Below are 14977 nucleotides of genomic sequence, written 5' to 3'. Positions count from 1 at the left end.
TTTGTCATTGTGACATAAATTTATGCATACAAAATAGTGCGCTGAAAATACAGTTCAAAACTGACTGGCGTGGTGCGGTCGAAATAAATGACTTTCCGTTCTCGCAAGCATATATCGGTTATTGACATGATGATCAAGGCTGAAAACATACCGCACAAAATCATGCATAAAAAAAGGTATCCTACCATATGGCTAGCGCAGACTCGCAGACCTCAGTTGCGACAATCCAAAATGAATGTTGCCACGCAAAGTGATCTGATGCTTTGTTACACCTAGTAAGAAAAACTTGCCATCTTACAAGGAGACAAAGCAAGAAATAATCTCAGAAAGCTCAGTTATGAAAAAACAACTTAAAATGCTGGTGGTACTCACAGATATCCTCTTTAAGGCATGACCATTAAAACGAATCGAAACTTTCACAAGGCTTGGTTTTTCGGTTCTGCTGTCCAAAGCTGCGGGAGATTGACCAGCTCGAGCGGGTGGGGATTGTGTGGCCGGCCGGACGCCTCTGAATCAGCCGCTTCTGTCGAGCTTCGAGGCAGGGTTGGAAGGGGCCAAAAGGATCATTGTGTTTTCTCTCTCTTTTTTTTGCTTGAGATCTGTCGAAAGAGCAGGCAAAGCTCGAAAGGGGGTGAGAGAAATGAAAGAGGTCCTCGTAGGAACGCGTGAGCCCAGAAGGCTGCCGGCCAGGAACGTTAGCGGGAAGGAAGGGAAGAGTGCGGGGGAGTAGAGTGGGGGGCATTGTGAGCAACGCATAGCCGGGAGGAAAGAGAGGGCAGTGAAGGTCGCTGCCCTTCCGCGATGACTGCTTGACTGCTTCACAGGGAGAAAAGGCTACAAGACGGGAAGTTGAAAGCGGTTTGGAGAATTGCGTTAGTCAAGGCCCTCGGACGGAGAGGCAACTAAAGGACGAGAGAATGAAAACCATATGTTCTTTGCGCCAAGCTTGTGAGGACGAATGCGCAGAGTTTTGCCCTTGGCTTCGCTAACAACGAGGAGTGGGTTCGGAGCTTTTTGGTCGCCTCGACTGTTTGCTCGGTAACGTTTTCAGTGGCATGTTGCAAAATGCTTTTTACCTCAATGTTTCAAATAATAATCACATACGTAAAACAATCTTCAGTTTTCACGGAATCGTTCTCAGTTCGAGCAAATGGACATATTTGTTTACTAAAGATGGCACACAGGTCGCTGTTCATGACGCGGTGCTCTTGAAACGTCATCATGCGCAACTGAGCGATGCAACAGCCCGTATACTTGCTGTATTCCTATTAAAGAAAAGAAAAGCGAAAACGACCATAACTATGGGTATTTCAAGGTTAAAAATTCCCGTGTTATTAATTTTTTTTTTCAAATCAGGTCGACGTTTAGAGCAAGAAAAAATCCTCATAGAACTTATCATGGGCATATAAAGCAGCAAGAAATACAAAATACTCAACGAGCTAAGATCTGAAGAACTAAATTGGCAGTAAAGAAAGAATAGAAAGAAAGCAAGGGTCAACATTGAAACTATATCTACGAACTTGGGACAAGGTGTAGACCTCAGAAAGAAGCGCGGTAAAATCATCTTTCAGCCCGCGGAAGCAGCGCTTGTGAAAGCGGCAGAATATTTCACAAAGGAAACCTAATACTCAATCATGTGCTAAATTCTTCGAGAGTGGTGTTCTCTAAAAATGCCCCAGAACTGATAAAGTAACACACTCGCATTACTTTTAATATATATGAATTGCCATCAGCTGCCTGGTTGACACGATGGGATAGAATTATTTAGTTCTTTGGAGGGAAACGCCTTCGGTGCGGTGATTATATGATTGGATAATACCGCAATGAATATCTGAAGAATAGTTTCTGAACAATGCTTAAGAGAACGCTGTCAAAGGCTGTAGTCAAGTGCATTAATATGAGCCATATTTTATTGCAGCTTTAGAACAAAAATAACTTCCGTAAAGAGCATCGTTATTATGCAATTCCAATTTTGTTACCATATATGCTGGCGACACATGAGCGCGCATTCATTGCACAGTAGGTAATTGTTTTAAATTTTTATTTTTTTTTTCGTTTGCCTTGCCCCATGTAGTGCTGTTGATTTTTTATTATTATCTTCCACATGTACACAACTTTTTGGCAGCGTGCGATTTACGTCGCATTAGAATACGACCCATTCCAGGACAGCTCAGATTTCTTTTCTTGTCAAGTGAATTAGCTAGACATAGTGTAGAATTTATGTTGCTTGTATTTTTTCTTTGAGCTGAAATATTTTATGCGTTGCTGCACCGATGGCCAAAGTCGTTCAGTCTTTATCTGTCTGTTGCTGAAACCCACAGCAGAGCGCAAAGGAGTACAGGAATAAGATGCAAATTTGTGTTTAATAGATATTAGAACTCGAAGGCCTTGAAAGCCCCCCAGCCCAAGATATCTGTCTATAAGAACCCAGTACTGAGGCGTGGCATAGTCTGTGCTGATGCTGAATGCCGGAAACAGCCAGTGTAATGGCAAATTATGCAATGCGTGTTTGATTGGCTAGCGCGATCGATCTCGCCCACCTCTCCTATCTCTTGAACATGTTGGGTTTCTTTCCATCGCGTAAAAAAGGCGGAAATAATGATGCTACGCCTGCGTGTTTTCAATAATGTACAAACGTTTACAGGATGTGAATTCTCGGGATATACTCGATCGTTCCTGCATTTACTGTTGAAACGTAACCCTTGGTGTTTGTTCAAACGACACACACGTTCTGTTGTGTTCTTTGCATTTGAGTACCTTGCGTTTCTGCGTTTCTTGACTGCGCAAGGGTTTTTTCGCGCACACGCATCTATTAAACGTTTGCTTGTCAGATGTGTGCTCGAGCGTGCGCGTATGCTTGTGCACTCGTATGCGTATACATAGGCCCATGGAACGAAATCCCGTGCGCGAGAGTTGTGCGCGAGATGTGTTCAGGATCTGTGCATGGATATATCTGTACATCGGATCTGTGCACTTATGTGTCAATCACTTTCAATCATCCTGATTTGACGAGATCAGAAAAACAAATCATCTCCACCGGGAATCGAACTCCTAGCCTAGCTATAGCGCTTTAACCAACTGCGCTAAACCCTGGATCGCGAAACTAGTACCATATATAGTTCTCCTTGTCTACAGTGAGCATACCAACGAGAATGACGTTGCAATTAGTGATAATGACAATGATGACAGTATCAATGGTAATGATGCTGCGTTTAGTTGATGTTACGTGATGCGCATGCAGCAGCATTAATCGTCGCCTTCGTAAATTTCTGCAGTGTAGATTCCACTTGCTGTCAGAATTTTTTCAACACTTGCCTAAAGTTTGGAGCACTATCTGTGTTTGCTACGTCCACGCGTGATCGACATCCGGCCCTCTAGTCTGCGGGAATTGTCTCGAAGATATTATAAGCAGAATTTTACATAACAATTAATCGTGCCTAAAATTGTAAATAAAAGAGTTCTCTACCAAAATTGTCAAGTATAATCGAAGGTCATCCACAACAATTAGCGAACCGCGGAAAATGTATTCAGAAAAATATATTCTATATTTTCCGTCATGCGCGCTTCTGTGCATTTTGTGTGCTCAGCTCAGTCAAACAATTTTAGGATAATCTATACATAATCCCAATAAACATTATACATATGGTGGCCTAAATTACGTATAGCGTATGAATATCTTCTACAGTTGAACGTAACCTGACGTCCGGGTCAGCAAAACATTTAGTTGGAACGAAATTAGCCCGAAACCTCTCTCATACCGGGATACATGCAGTTGAAAAATGTCTGTGTTGGTCAGAGCTGCTTCTGCTGTTTTTTTAGCACCGCCGCAGCCTGAAGTGTGCAATGGTGGACAGCCATCAAAGCTCGTTAGACAATGTCGACCACTAGAAACCACGATGTATACAATATTGGGATGCCACCAAAGCTGATGGGACAATATTGACCAATCTATGTCAAGATATATTCAATGTTCACAAGACATTAATATTGGCACAACACTATTGCCCAACCTATGCCATTACGGTGCAATGCTGGCTAGCCATCACAGTCCATCGAACAATATTGAACAATATAATGCAATATGTATACATTGTTGGCAGACCGCCATCACAGGCGGGTCACTGTTGACCAATATATGCCAAGATTTATTTATTGCTGAAAAGATAACCATTTTGGCCGGACAATAATAACCAATTTATGCCATTATATATGCAATGCAGGCCAGCCATCAAAGCTCATTGAACAATATTGACCGCTATAATCCCAGATATAATGTTAGGACGCCACCAAAGCTAGTGGGGAAATATTGACCAATGTATGCCAAGATATTTTCAATTGTGACAAGACAACCATACTGGTCGGACAATATTAGCCAAGCTATGCCATGATATGTGCAATGCTGGCCAGCCATCAAGGCTCATTAGACAGTATCGACCACTAGAAACCAAGATATTACAATGTTAGGAAGCCGCCAAAGTTGGTTCGACAGTGTTGACCACTGTATGCCTAGATATATTCAATAATGAGAAGCCGTTGTTATTGACCGGACAATATTTACCAGGTTATACCATGATGTGGAAGATATTGGCAAACCATCACAGCTGGTTGGCCAATAACGACTAGGTTGCCTCTATGCGTATACAATAATGGCAAGCTGTTCAATATGCATGGGCATTATTGACCGCTGTTAGCCGGTTGAATGCCAATAACCGATATGGGTGAAGTTCAGTGGGCAAATAATGGTTCTGGTATAGCGTGGCTGCGCATTATTGGTAGCTCATTGGCACCATTGGGCCACTTGTGGGCCAGTAATCCCCAATCAATCCCCATTATTAGGCCGATGGCATGTGCTGCCTGAGGATCAGGCAAGTCACGCAGGACCAAAGCATATGTTTACTGATAGCAAAAGTAACTCTAGAAGGAGCCTTCGGTAAACTGGAAACAGAAGCAGCAGTGAGCGCCAATTTGCCTGCACATTTGCCGTATCTGTTCTCAAATAAGTCATAGCAGCTACTCAGAAAAGAGGTCTCTCCTTCGCTGCAGATCTGGCTTGCATGGCACTTACGCGCTCCCGAGCACGAGAGCTGTCGCACAAACTTGAGTGTGCTCAAGCGAATGAGCAGAAACAGGACCTTTTCATCGATCAGACAGATCGGTCTTGCGTGACCGACCCACAGGACCCTCAAAGCAAGGAACCAGCTATAGCTCCCGAAATTGAACCAATAGCCGTAAACCAGGATAATGGGGAGCCGTAGAATAACTCGGATGGCTCAATATTAACTCCTGTCTCAGCTTGTTGGGAGGAATTGACTAAAGTGAGCAGGGAGACGCTCATGGCAGAGCAGAAAGCAGATCCTTCACTACGACTTCTGAGCGAGGCCGTGAGAGAGATCGCCAAAAATAACATCTGCTTTTACACAAAAGCAGGCCTCAAGTACCGGAGGTACTGTGATGCAAAGGGGCGCTCATACGAGCAGCTGCTAGTGCCAGAGAAATACCGGCGAAAGCTTGTCGAGCTCGCACACGGGAATGCATGGGCAGGTCACCTGGACATAAAGAAAACGAAGGCTAGACTAGCGCTCGAATACTACTGGCCTGGCTGCTGGAAGGTGGTCGAAAACTTTGTCAGATCCTGCGACACGTACCAGCGGATAGGCAAGTCGACGGACAAGTGGAAATCATCAATGAATCTTGTCCCCCATCATCACAGAGCCCTTTAGGCGCCTCGTGATAGATATTGTAGGCCCACTGCCGCAATCGAACACTGGCTGTCGCTACATTCTGACCGCGCTGTGCGCAGCCACCAAATTTCCGGAGGTCATCCCTTTGTGGCAGCTGAGCTCTGCAAGCGTTGTGGATGCGCTTTCGTCAATCTTTTGCCACGTCGGGTTTCCAGCAGAGATACAGAGTGATAACGGAAGTGTATTTACAAGCTGTTTGACAACAACGTAATTTTAACGATGCGGGATAAAGATAATATACAGTTCCATTCACCACCCGCAGTCGGACCCAGTCGAGCGCATGCACTTGGTGCTCAAACGAATACTTATGGCTCTATGCTTTGAGCATACGGAGGATTGGGAAGGCTGCATTACGGCGGAACTCTTCGCCATGAGATCAGTCCCGCACGACAGCGCGAGATTTAGCCCCGCCGAGCTCATCTACGTCCGAGACTTCAGGACCCCTTTGAGAATGTTGAGAGAGTCGTGGGAGAGTTATGGAGAAGACCGCAGTGTGGTACAGCATGTCAAACCTGCTGGAAAGACTCAGGAAAACAAAGGTGCTCGTAGAAGAAAATGTCAAAGCAGCCCAGTTGCAGTCGAAAACGTACTACGATAAATCGGCACGAAAACGGACCTTCCAGGTTGGCGACAAGGTGATGTTGCTACGCGCAGCCAAAATGTATAAACTTGAGGTACAATGGGAAGGTCTCGCCGAGGCGGTGTCGAAGCTTTCGGACACTAACTACAAGGTAAAATTTGGGGAAAAAGCACAATTGGATCATGCACAGTAATCTGATGAAGCCGTATGTGCAGCGACAGGCACTAGTGAACATGGCCCTAAACTTGCCAATGGAGGAGTCTCTAGGCATTCCCTGTCTTTTTCCCGAGAAGGAACAGGCTGCGCTTGAGTTACTTGATCGGATAGACAAAGAGCCGCCTTTGAGTCAGCGTCAGCGAAAGGACATGAAGAACCTTTTCCAAGACTTTGAGGGCGTGTTTTCCAACCATCCCGGTAAAACGGCGCTGATCGAATATGACATTAGCTGTCGAGGGAACAACCGATCAGAAGTAAGCTGTATCATGTCTCACCTAGACAAAAGGAGATCCTTGAGACTGAGACCCGGAGAATGGCCGAACTGGGAGTCGTAATCCCCTGTGAGAGTGACTACACGTCGCCAATCATTGTTGTGGAAGCTACAGGCAAGGATCCGAGACCTTTCGTTGATTATAGGAAACTAAACTCAGTCACCGTCGACCAAATCTACCCAATCCCTAACGTCGAGGAAAGGGTTGAGACAGTCGCCAAATCTAGGTACATCACCACGCTAGATCTGGTCCGTGGTTATTGGCAAGTGCCGCACCAAGCAGGCGAGTAAGTACGCAGCCTTCGTCTTTCCGTTTGGCACATTTCGCCCCGTAGTGTTATCTTCGGCTTAAAGAATACCCCGTCCTGCTTTTCAAAATTAATGGACCAAGTGCTAAAGGGGTTAGCAGATTTCGCTCTCCCTTACCTCGACGATGTGGCAGATTTTTCGAAGACTTGGGAAGAGCACGTCGACCATCTACGTGTGGTGCTGAGCCGACTGCAAGAAGCTGGCCTGACCGTAAGACCGGCAAAATGCCATCTGGGATGTGGTGAGGTGAGTTACCTGGGTCACGTGGTAGGACGGGGCCAACGTAGACCCTCCGAGATTAAAGTAGCCGCCGTGGTGGGTTACAGACGTCCATCCACAAAGTCGGAGCTCAGAGCCTTTTTGGGAATAGCCGGCTACTATCAGCATTACGTAGAACATTACTCAAGTTTGGCGAGTCCTCTGACGGACGCGCTCCGAAAAACTGAACCTGTTACCATCCTTTGGTATGAAAAGAGAAAGAATGCGTTTCGGGGTCTAAAGAAGGCCCTGAGCGAACGTTCAATTTTGGCAGCACCATATTTCTCCAAAACATTTGTCATTCAGTGTGACGCCAGTGACCGCGGATTGGGCGCTATTCTCTGTCAGGAAGGCCACGACGGCCACACCCGGCCTGTCCTGTACACAAACCGGAAGCTTAGTAGCCGGGAGGAGGCTTACAGCACACCTGAAAAGGAGGGCGCCTACCTGGTTTGGGCCATTGACAAATTGGCCTGCTACGTCTCTGGGTCTCGATTCACGGTAGAAACCGATCATTGCCCTTTGACTCGGCTACACAATATGTCGCCCAAAAATGGTCGTCTGCTGAGATGGAGCCTTGCACTTCAGCACCGCAGCTTCGTGGTCCGCTATAAGAAAGGCAAGCTCCACACCAATTCCGTAGGATTGAGCCGAGCATTTTAGTTTTCTAGCTCGCACGTACGTCGTCACCACCTGCGCTGAGTTTTTTAATTTCTTTATCAGTACCTTAACTTCATACATTTTGGTTCTTTCCTCAAGATGAGAGGATATTTACCATGGTTTATTCTTTTTAGTGAATTTTGTGTCTGAGCCGCTTAACCTCAGTGTGTTTCTTGTGGCCAAGAAGACAGAATGGCGCGTCTTGACGGTATATTGGTTCATTCGGGTTATTATTGAGGCCAAATTCAAAACCTGCTTCGGCAAGATCGGTCGTCCCTTCCTTACCCGATACCTTCCGAGATGCAGAGAACAGCGCATTCTTAGCTCTTAGAAAATTACGAGCGTGGTCAAACGCCCTAGAAGGGTCTTGACCAGAACTTCTTACTTGGTGTGCACCTTGTGTTTGTTTGGAAAATTTTATATTCATATCAGATAGATGTATGCGAGTTTTTGTATACACTTGCAGGTTTGAATATCTTGGTCTGGCGGGATGAGTGGTTTTCGAATGGCACTTGTTCTCGTTGAGTGTGGCTTGAGGCCTGTTGTCCCGTCAAGCTAGCCTCATAGAAAAATCGGAGGCCGAACGTCTCCTGTTGGTGACCAGTGGCTGCGCTTCATCGTCGTTACGGGAGCGGAACACTGCAAGGGAGAGGATTTTCTTGGCGCGCCTGAACTGCTGAGCTGCGTGTGAGCAGGTCATCTTCCGACGCAATGTCTGGCGGCGGGGGTGCTGTTGTGTCAGGCCGGCTGAAGCCCTCGGGCATTTAGGCAGGCCAAACTTCACCGCGACACCGGGCTGTGTGGCGCCGCCGTGTCGCGGGATGGACTTTGTTCTTCTCCCCCTGCGTTTGCGGTTTCGGGAGGAACGCGATCTCGGCAAGCGGAAGAGAAGGAACCAGCGTGCTGCTCCAGTATTCGCAGGCCCGGATGCGCGGCCAACCATCGGCCGCTTGTTGCCATCGGCTTCAAGATGGGTCCCGGACCCTGTGGCCCCATTCCTGCGACCTTGGGACCTGCAGCTGCATTTCGACCGCCTACTGCCTGACAGTATTTTGTGACTGCGTGGGCGGGGCCTGACGAGAGAAAGACGCGAGAGTGTTTGGGACAGGAGTATGTTGCTAAACGACTGAGCGATTGCTCGAGAAGCTCTCAACGGAGGCAGGCTGTCGTCTTGCTCTCCGAGTTCTGTGTTCCTGCTGTAAATAGCTCTATAAAGCTCTTTTCATTTGTTCTTCTCAACGCCGGCTCATATCGTCCACTTGATTGCTGTTCGCAACCCAACACAACGCTACCCGTGAATCTCGATAACGCCCACTGACTGAAAGTAAGATTTTAGGTCCCTGGCCACGGCGATTTTCTGCGGTGAAGGCCTCCCAGGCACTGCTCCGCTTTATTAAAAGCACAGACATAATCGAAAGACTATAAGTTTGCTGTTATGCTCCGTGATATGACTGTGACGTGATGTGACATGTGTGTGATGTGACTGTACTAACTTCACCCATCCCTATCTCACAACTTTTATATCCACTCACCCCTTTCCCCAGTGCAGGGTAGCAAATCGGTTTCTTTTACAGGTTAACCTCCCTGCCTTTCCCCATCATCTTCCTCCTTCTCCTCCTAGTCACAGAGGTCTCGTTTCTTTTCTGTTATTTCATTACACTACATCAATGAGAACCGACTGCCCCCTAACCTGCATTGTTTTTAGACTCTAAAAAATGGGCGAGTCTGCGTGCGCGATCTGGTCGAAGAAGTAACCGACGCCAAAACTGCGGAAAACTTCCCAATAGAAGTGCCCGCGCGCGCTGAGATTTCCGTGGGCGTCACCATTCCGTCATGTGTATGGGAAGGCGCGCGGCAGCACGAGACCGAACTGAAACTCGTTGTAGACTACACAATCGAAGAGCATGAAGCTACGGCGTGTGTACAAACTCATCCTCACACTTTCAGTGCAACAGATGCGGGCGGAACAGCGGCACCGGGCGCGATGACAAAGAACAATGCACAACAGCTGATGATTCAGTGACAGCGATCGCAAGCGATAAGATCGCCGAGATCAGATATGATGCGTTTACCGTAGAAGCTGCGGTTCGCAGGACAGCTGTCTCAGCAGCTGCCGGAAATACCAAAATCAGAGCCACAATCGCCGCGGAATCAGACAAGGCTTGCACTCGTGAACCCGAGACGCACGGTGACGCGAAGAGCTCCCCATTCGAAGAATGGCCTTCAGCATGCTTCATGAGAGAAAGCCTACGCGAGTTGCCCGATGCGACGCACTTGCCTAGCTCTGGAGATTGCCGAGGCAACGAGAAAAACGCCACTTGAGCCTGAGAATCGTCCCGCCGACGGGAGTGAGCGGTCCCGCTCGTCTGAGCATGGACATGTGTGCTTGTTTACTACGATTGACCAGCAATGTGATACGTCACTGCATGAACAGGACCTCCGTGAAATGTAGTACGTGCAAAACTTCAGGAACTAACACTTGCCAAAGGTTTGCACGCTGTGCAGTGTCTGTATCCGAGAAAGGTGCTTGCGACCTTCGTGTGGCAGGAACTGTACCCTGTGTAAGGGAGAGCAAGCAGAGACACGGCCATTCTCTTGAACGCCCTGCTTCATTCTCCCCTCATCGTCTTCTGCTTCGCTCCTGCACTTTCACTTCGTCGTCGGCAAAGTATATCACACTTGGCCAAGACTTCGTGCGTCCTTAAATGCAGCATCACCACATTGCTGATATGGCATCTTTTGCATATGGCGGATTTTTTTCCGGCCTGTCCTCTTGCGGAGCCATGAGGATATTCCCATTGATAATATTTACATATTGTCTCGTTCACCGAGTGGCAAGTTACTCTCTGGGCGAGAGTCTGGGTGGTTACCACTTGGGCGTTTTGCCAAGGCCTTGTTGGGAGTAATGCACCTGAAAGTTTATCCAGTGCCAGTTACTTGCTGTTGGCTTACTTTCCTTGCACGGTATATGATCGTTCTCCCCGATCTGGAACTGCTCTCGTGAGGCATCCACATGGTGACAGACATTTAAGAAGCTGCACCGCAATACTTGTTGCTGCTGCCACACCGGAAGCACCGTGCCGTGCACAGCTGCCCTGAGTACGCCGGGAGGTGTAGGCTCGTTCTTTCCCGACGAACTGGTGATGTTCCTTCTCGTCCTTCACATCTAGCACACTGACATTTGCAGCAATGAGGCCTTTTTCTTCTGGAATCACCTCAAATTAAACATCCTGCACTTTCCGGATGCGACGAAGTTAACGCGAGTGTTGTAACATGGTGCGGTAGTCAAAAATGCCCACGTCAGTGTCTGTGTGGTTGATGAAGCCGTAGCCACCGATCACGTTAAACCACTTCACTGTTCCACTCATCCTCCCTCGGGAAACAGAGGCTTCCTTGGAGTGCTGCACCGCTTCCTGTCGGTGTTGCATGCGGTTAGCCTCACGTTCAGGTTACTTGTCCATCGGCTGACTAGAGGCGGTACGGCATGAGTGGAGCTGCACTTCGCCGTTTTAGATGGATCATCATCATCATCAGCCTGACTGTACCCACTGCAGGGCGAAGGCCATATTTCTCCACTTAACCCGGTTTTAGATGGATAGAGTCATGCAATGCGGGCAGCATGCTGAGGTGCTGCTGATGTCCCGGCAGCAACAAGAACCCTGCGACGACAGGCGGTGTCATGCAAGGCGGCCGCCCGGTGGACAAAGGTGGACAGGCTGTCGGTGTCAAGTGTGGTCATAACGGATGCTTGGGAGGCATCATGAAGGCCGTCGACGATGTACTGTTTAGCAGCCGGTGCGGGCCACTCGATAATGCAGGCCTGAAGAAGACGGGCGTTGTCGTAAATGTGTAGGACGACGTCGTCATCTGCAGCCTGGCGCCGCGATCTCATCGCCGTGAATTTGACGTCGTACGCACTGGCCAAGGGTGTAAAGGCGGCAAGGAGGGCAGCAGTCCATGCCGACCAAGTGGTGTAAAGGCGACCTTCGTACAGGTGCCAGGCGCGAGCGGCATCACGGAGATGGTCTTCCGCGACGGCCTGCGTGGTTGCAGGAGACCACACAAAACGCCGGGCAGCAATGTCGACAAGTTGAACGCACGCTTCGGCGTCATCAGAAAAACCATGGAACTCTGGAAGCGGTACCGGAGGTACTGGGCACCCAGAGGACAGCGAGACGCGGCCAAGCGTTGCAGTGAAAAAGGCGGATAACTCCCGGAGGATGGAGAGGGCTTCGGGATGGAGGGTCAGGTTGAATCCTCCGAGGACGCATGGACGGCGCTCTCGGTCTGAATAGAAGTTCCGGGAGCCGAGTGAGTCGGTCGTGTGACTGCCCTTCCGCTTCGAAGGAGGAGCGCGTCGGGGAGGTACGGGTCTTGCCTGATGTTAGTCGAATACGCCATTGTAAGGGAGAACAAGCTGAGAAACGGCCGTTCTGTCGAGCGGGCGCTGCTTCATTCTCCCTTCATCGGCTTCTCCTGCTTCGCTCCTGCACTCTTCACTTCGTCATCGGCTAAATACACCCCACCTGTTGTGAACGTCCTGCATGTCACAAAAGGTCTATGAACATAAATTCCGTATGTGGAATGTGTGTTAGCGTACGAAAAGCCGTTGGTGTTTGTAGGCGTTCGGTTTGACTGGGTAAAAAAATCCCAGAAAATATCTTATATTGAAGCTTGTAAGGCCGCGATGGTCTCTTTACCAAATGCTTCGGTGAATAAGGAGGAGAAAGCGGCGCAGATGGAAATTCAAGCGCAGCCGATTGCACATTTCTGGCCACCGCGCTGCAGCTTCTCGTCCCCTTCGAGATGGGCGAAAAGGCACGTTGGCCCATGCATATATCCCACCGCTCAGACACGGTGCTCCTCATTTCCTGTCATTGAGAAGGCAATGTGTGCAACAGAGTTAATACACTTACAACCCATGGCTTCCAGTAAGTTCCAGGTTTCTCTAACGAGCCGGAAGAGAAGAGCATAACTTTGGCAGCGCTGTGCTGTTCGCGCTCCTTCTCCGCGTCTCGAACAATTCGGCGGCGGTTATTTTAGAGCGCGTCGCGCGATCGCCGGTTTTAGTTCTCGACGAATCTACGGTAGCGGCAATAGGCAGGCTCAAGCTTAAAAGAAGTCGTAGAGAGCTCATATTTTTTCTGTTCAGTGTCACTTAACACGTCTGATCGCGGGGCAGTTTGTAGCGTGAGTCAGTCTGTTGTGATCAAAATAGTCACCTCTCTTTCTTTTGTAAATAACTTTTCTGTACTTTTTGTTATATAAAGCTTTGTCTGGTTACTTCAAGTTCGTCATCCTTCGCCTCATTGTGTGTGAACTACACGTCACCCTCCAACTCGACGAGCGCCTCGATGAGTTAGAGAAGGGAAGAAAACAAGACAGCGAACCTGATTTTACTGTCCGGTTAGATCTCTTGAAATTGTGCATTCGCACTAAAACACATAAATGGCACTTTTCATGGTTCTAATTGTTAGTATGGCAACAGTGGTAACTGCTATACAATCTTGACATAACGTAAAAGCTGTCGAATCTGGAGAGGCAAAAATAGTTTGCTTGTTTTGTTTTTCATCCGAATACGAATCGCTTACGACGCCGCATTAAGAAATGCAAACAATGACTTCCGGACAGCTGCCACACATCACAATTGACGCAGAACGACGAGTCAAGTGCTGCACCTTGCCACCGCCTGTCCAGAATTCCTATTATTGATGTAATAAGGTCTGTGAACGAAATGTACGTGAAGAGAGTGTCATGATCTTTGTTGCCGCAATATTTGACGCAATATTATTGAATGAAATGTATGCAACGCACTGAAATGTATGCAACAAAGACAATGTTCCAAGATAATAAAAAAAAATCTTGGAAGGCAGAAATTATTCCCATTGTAAGAGGCAATTCCAGCCACGTGAATGCACATTGGTCCCTATTAAAACAGGGGTATTAAAACAGGGGTTTGTGTGTATGCAATTACCTTTTTTTACGACAAAAAGCGGCCTCTGGCAACTCCAGAAGTTTGAAAAGCACAGTCTATGATCAAGTATTTAAACATTTCTCACGTGTTAACCGTTCACTACGCAAGATGCGTTCTCCAAGGGAAATCAGACCACAATCAAACTGCGTGCTGCTACCACACTTGACAGGCCTTGTTACGTCTGCTGAAAGCGTTTTGCGTCTCTGCTACGTCTCTGAAAGCAAAAACGGCTCCTGAAAAAGAAAGAATGCTGATGTGTGCTGTTCTTGGCTCATGGCAGTTACTCGTGGATGGTTTGAGCAGTTTTATGTGAGAAGAGCCAATAGTGCTGAATTAACGGAATTCAAACTGATGAGGGGCTCAGTGCCCCCCCCCCAATAGATGAATAATACAATAAAATCAGTGTTTGCCTTAGCTGATACCACATACCTAGGAAGGAATGATTGACCTGAACTTAGTGAAGACAGCAACATATATAGATGAGTTTAATAAACTGAAGATGTGCTAAAGAAGAAACCATATAATCCAAGATCACAGAAATGAAAAGCAAACCCTGCTGAACGAAATGTTCAGCTACCTATATTGGGAACACTATTAGCAAAGCAATCAGTCCTAACTTTGAAATAGTTGTGGTGGTAATTACAAATATGAGGCAACGTAAATAGCTGGCACTCAAACCGGCGCCCCGCAGGGGTGGCGCAGTGGTAAGACGCCCGACTACTGTGCCGGAGTTCCCGGGCTCGAACCCGACCTCGGCGGCTGCGTTTCGATGGAGGCGAAACGAAGGGGCGTCCGTGTGCTGTGCGATGTCAGCGCACATTAAAGATCCCCAGGTGGTCGAACTTACTCCGTAGCCCTCCACTACGGCTCCCCTTTCTCTCTTTCCACTTTCACTCCCACCTTCCTTCCTTTCCTTACGGCGTGGTTCAGGTGTCCACAGAGCAAGTGTGACAGATACTGAGCCTTTC

This window comes from Amblyomma maculatum, chromosome 2 (assembly GCF_055883805.1).
Source record: "Amblyomma maculatum isolate TAMU_Amacu chromosome 2, ASM5588380v1, whole genome shotgun sequence".
Lineage (NCBI taxonomy): Eukaryota > Metazoa > Arthropoda > Arachnida > Ixodida > Ixodidae > Amblyomma > Amblyomma maculatum.
Note: the sequence above shows the minus strand (reverse complement) of the source record.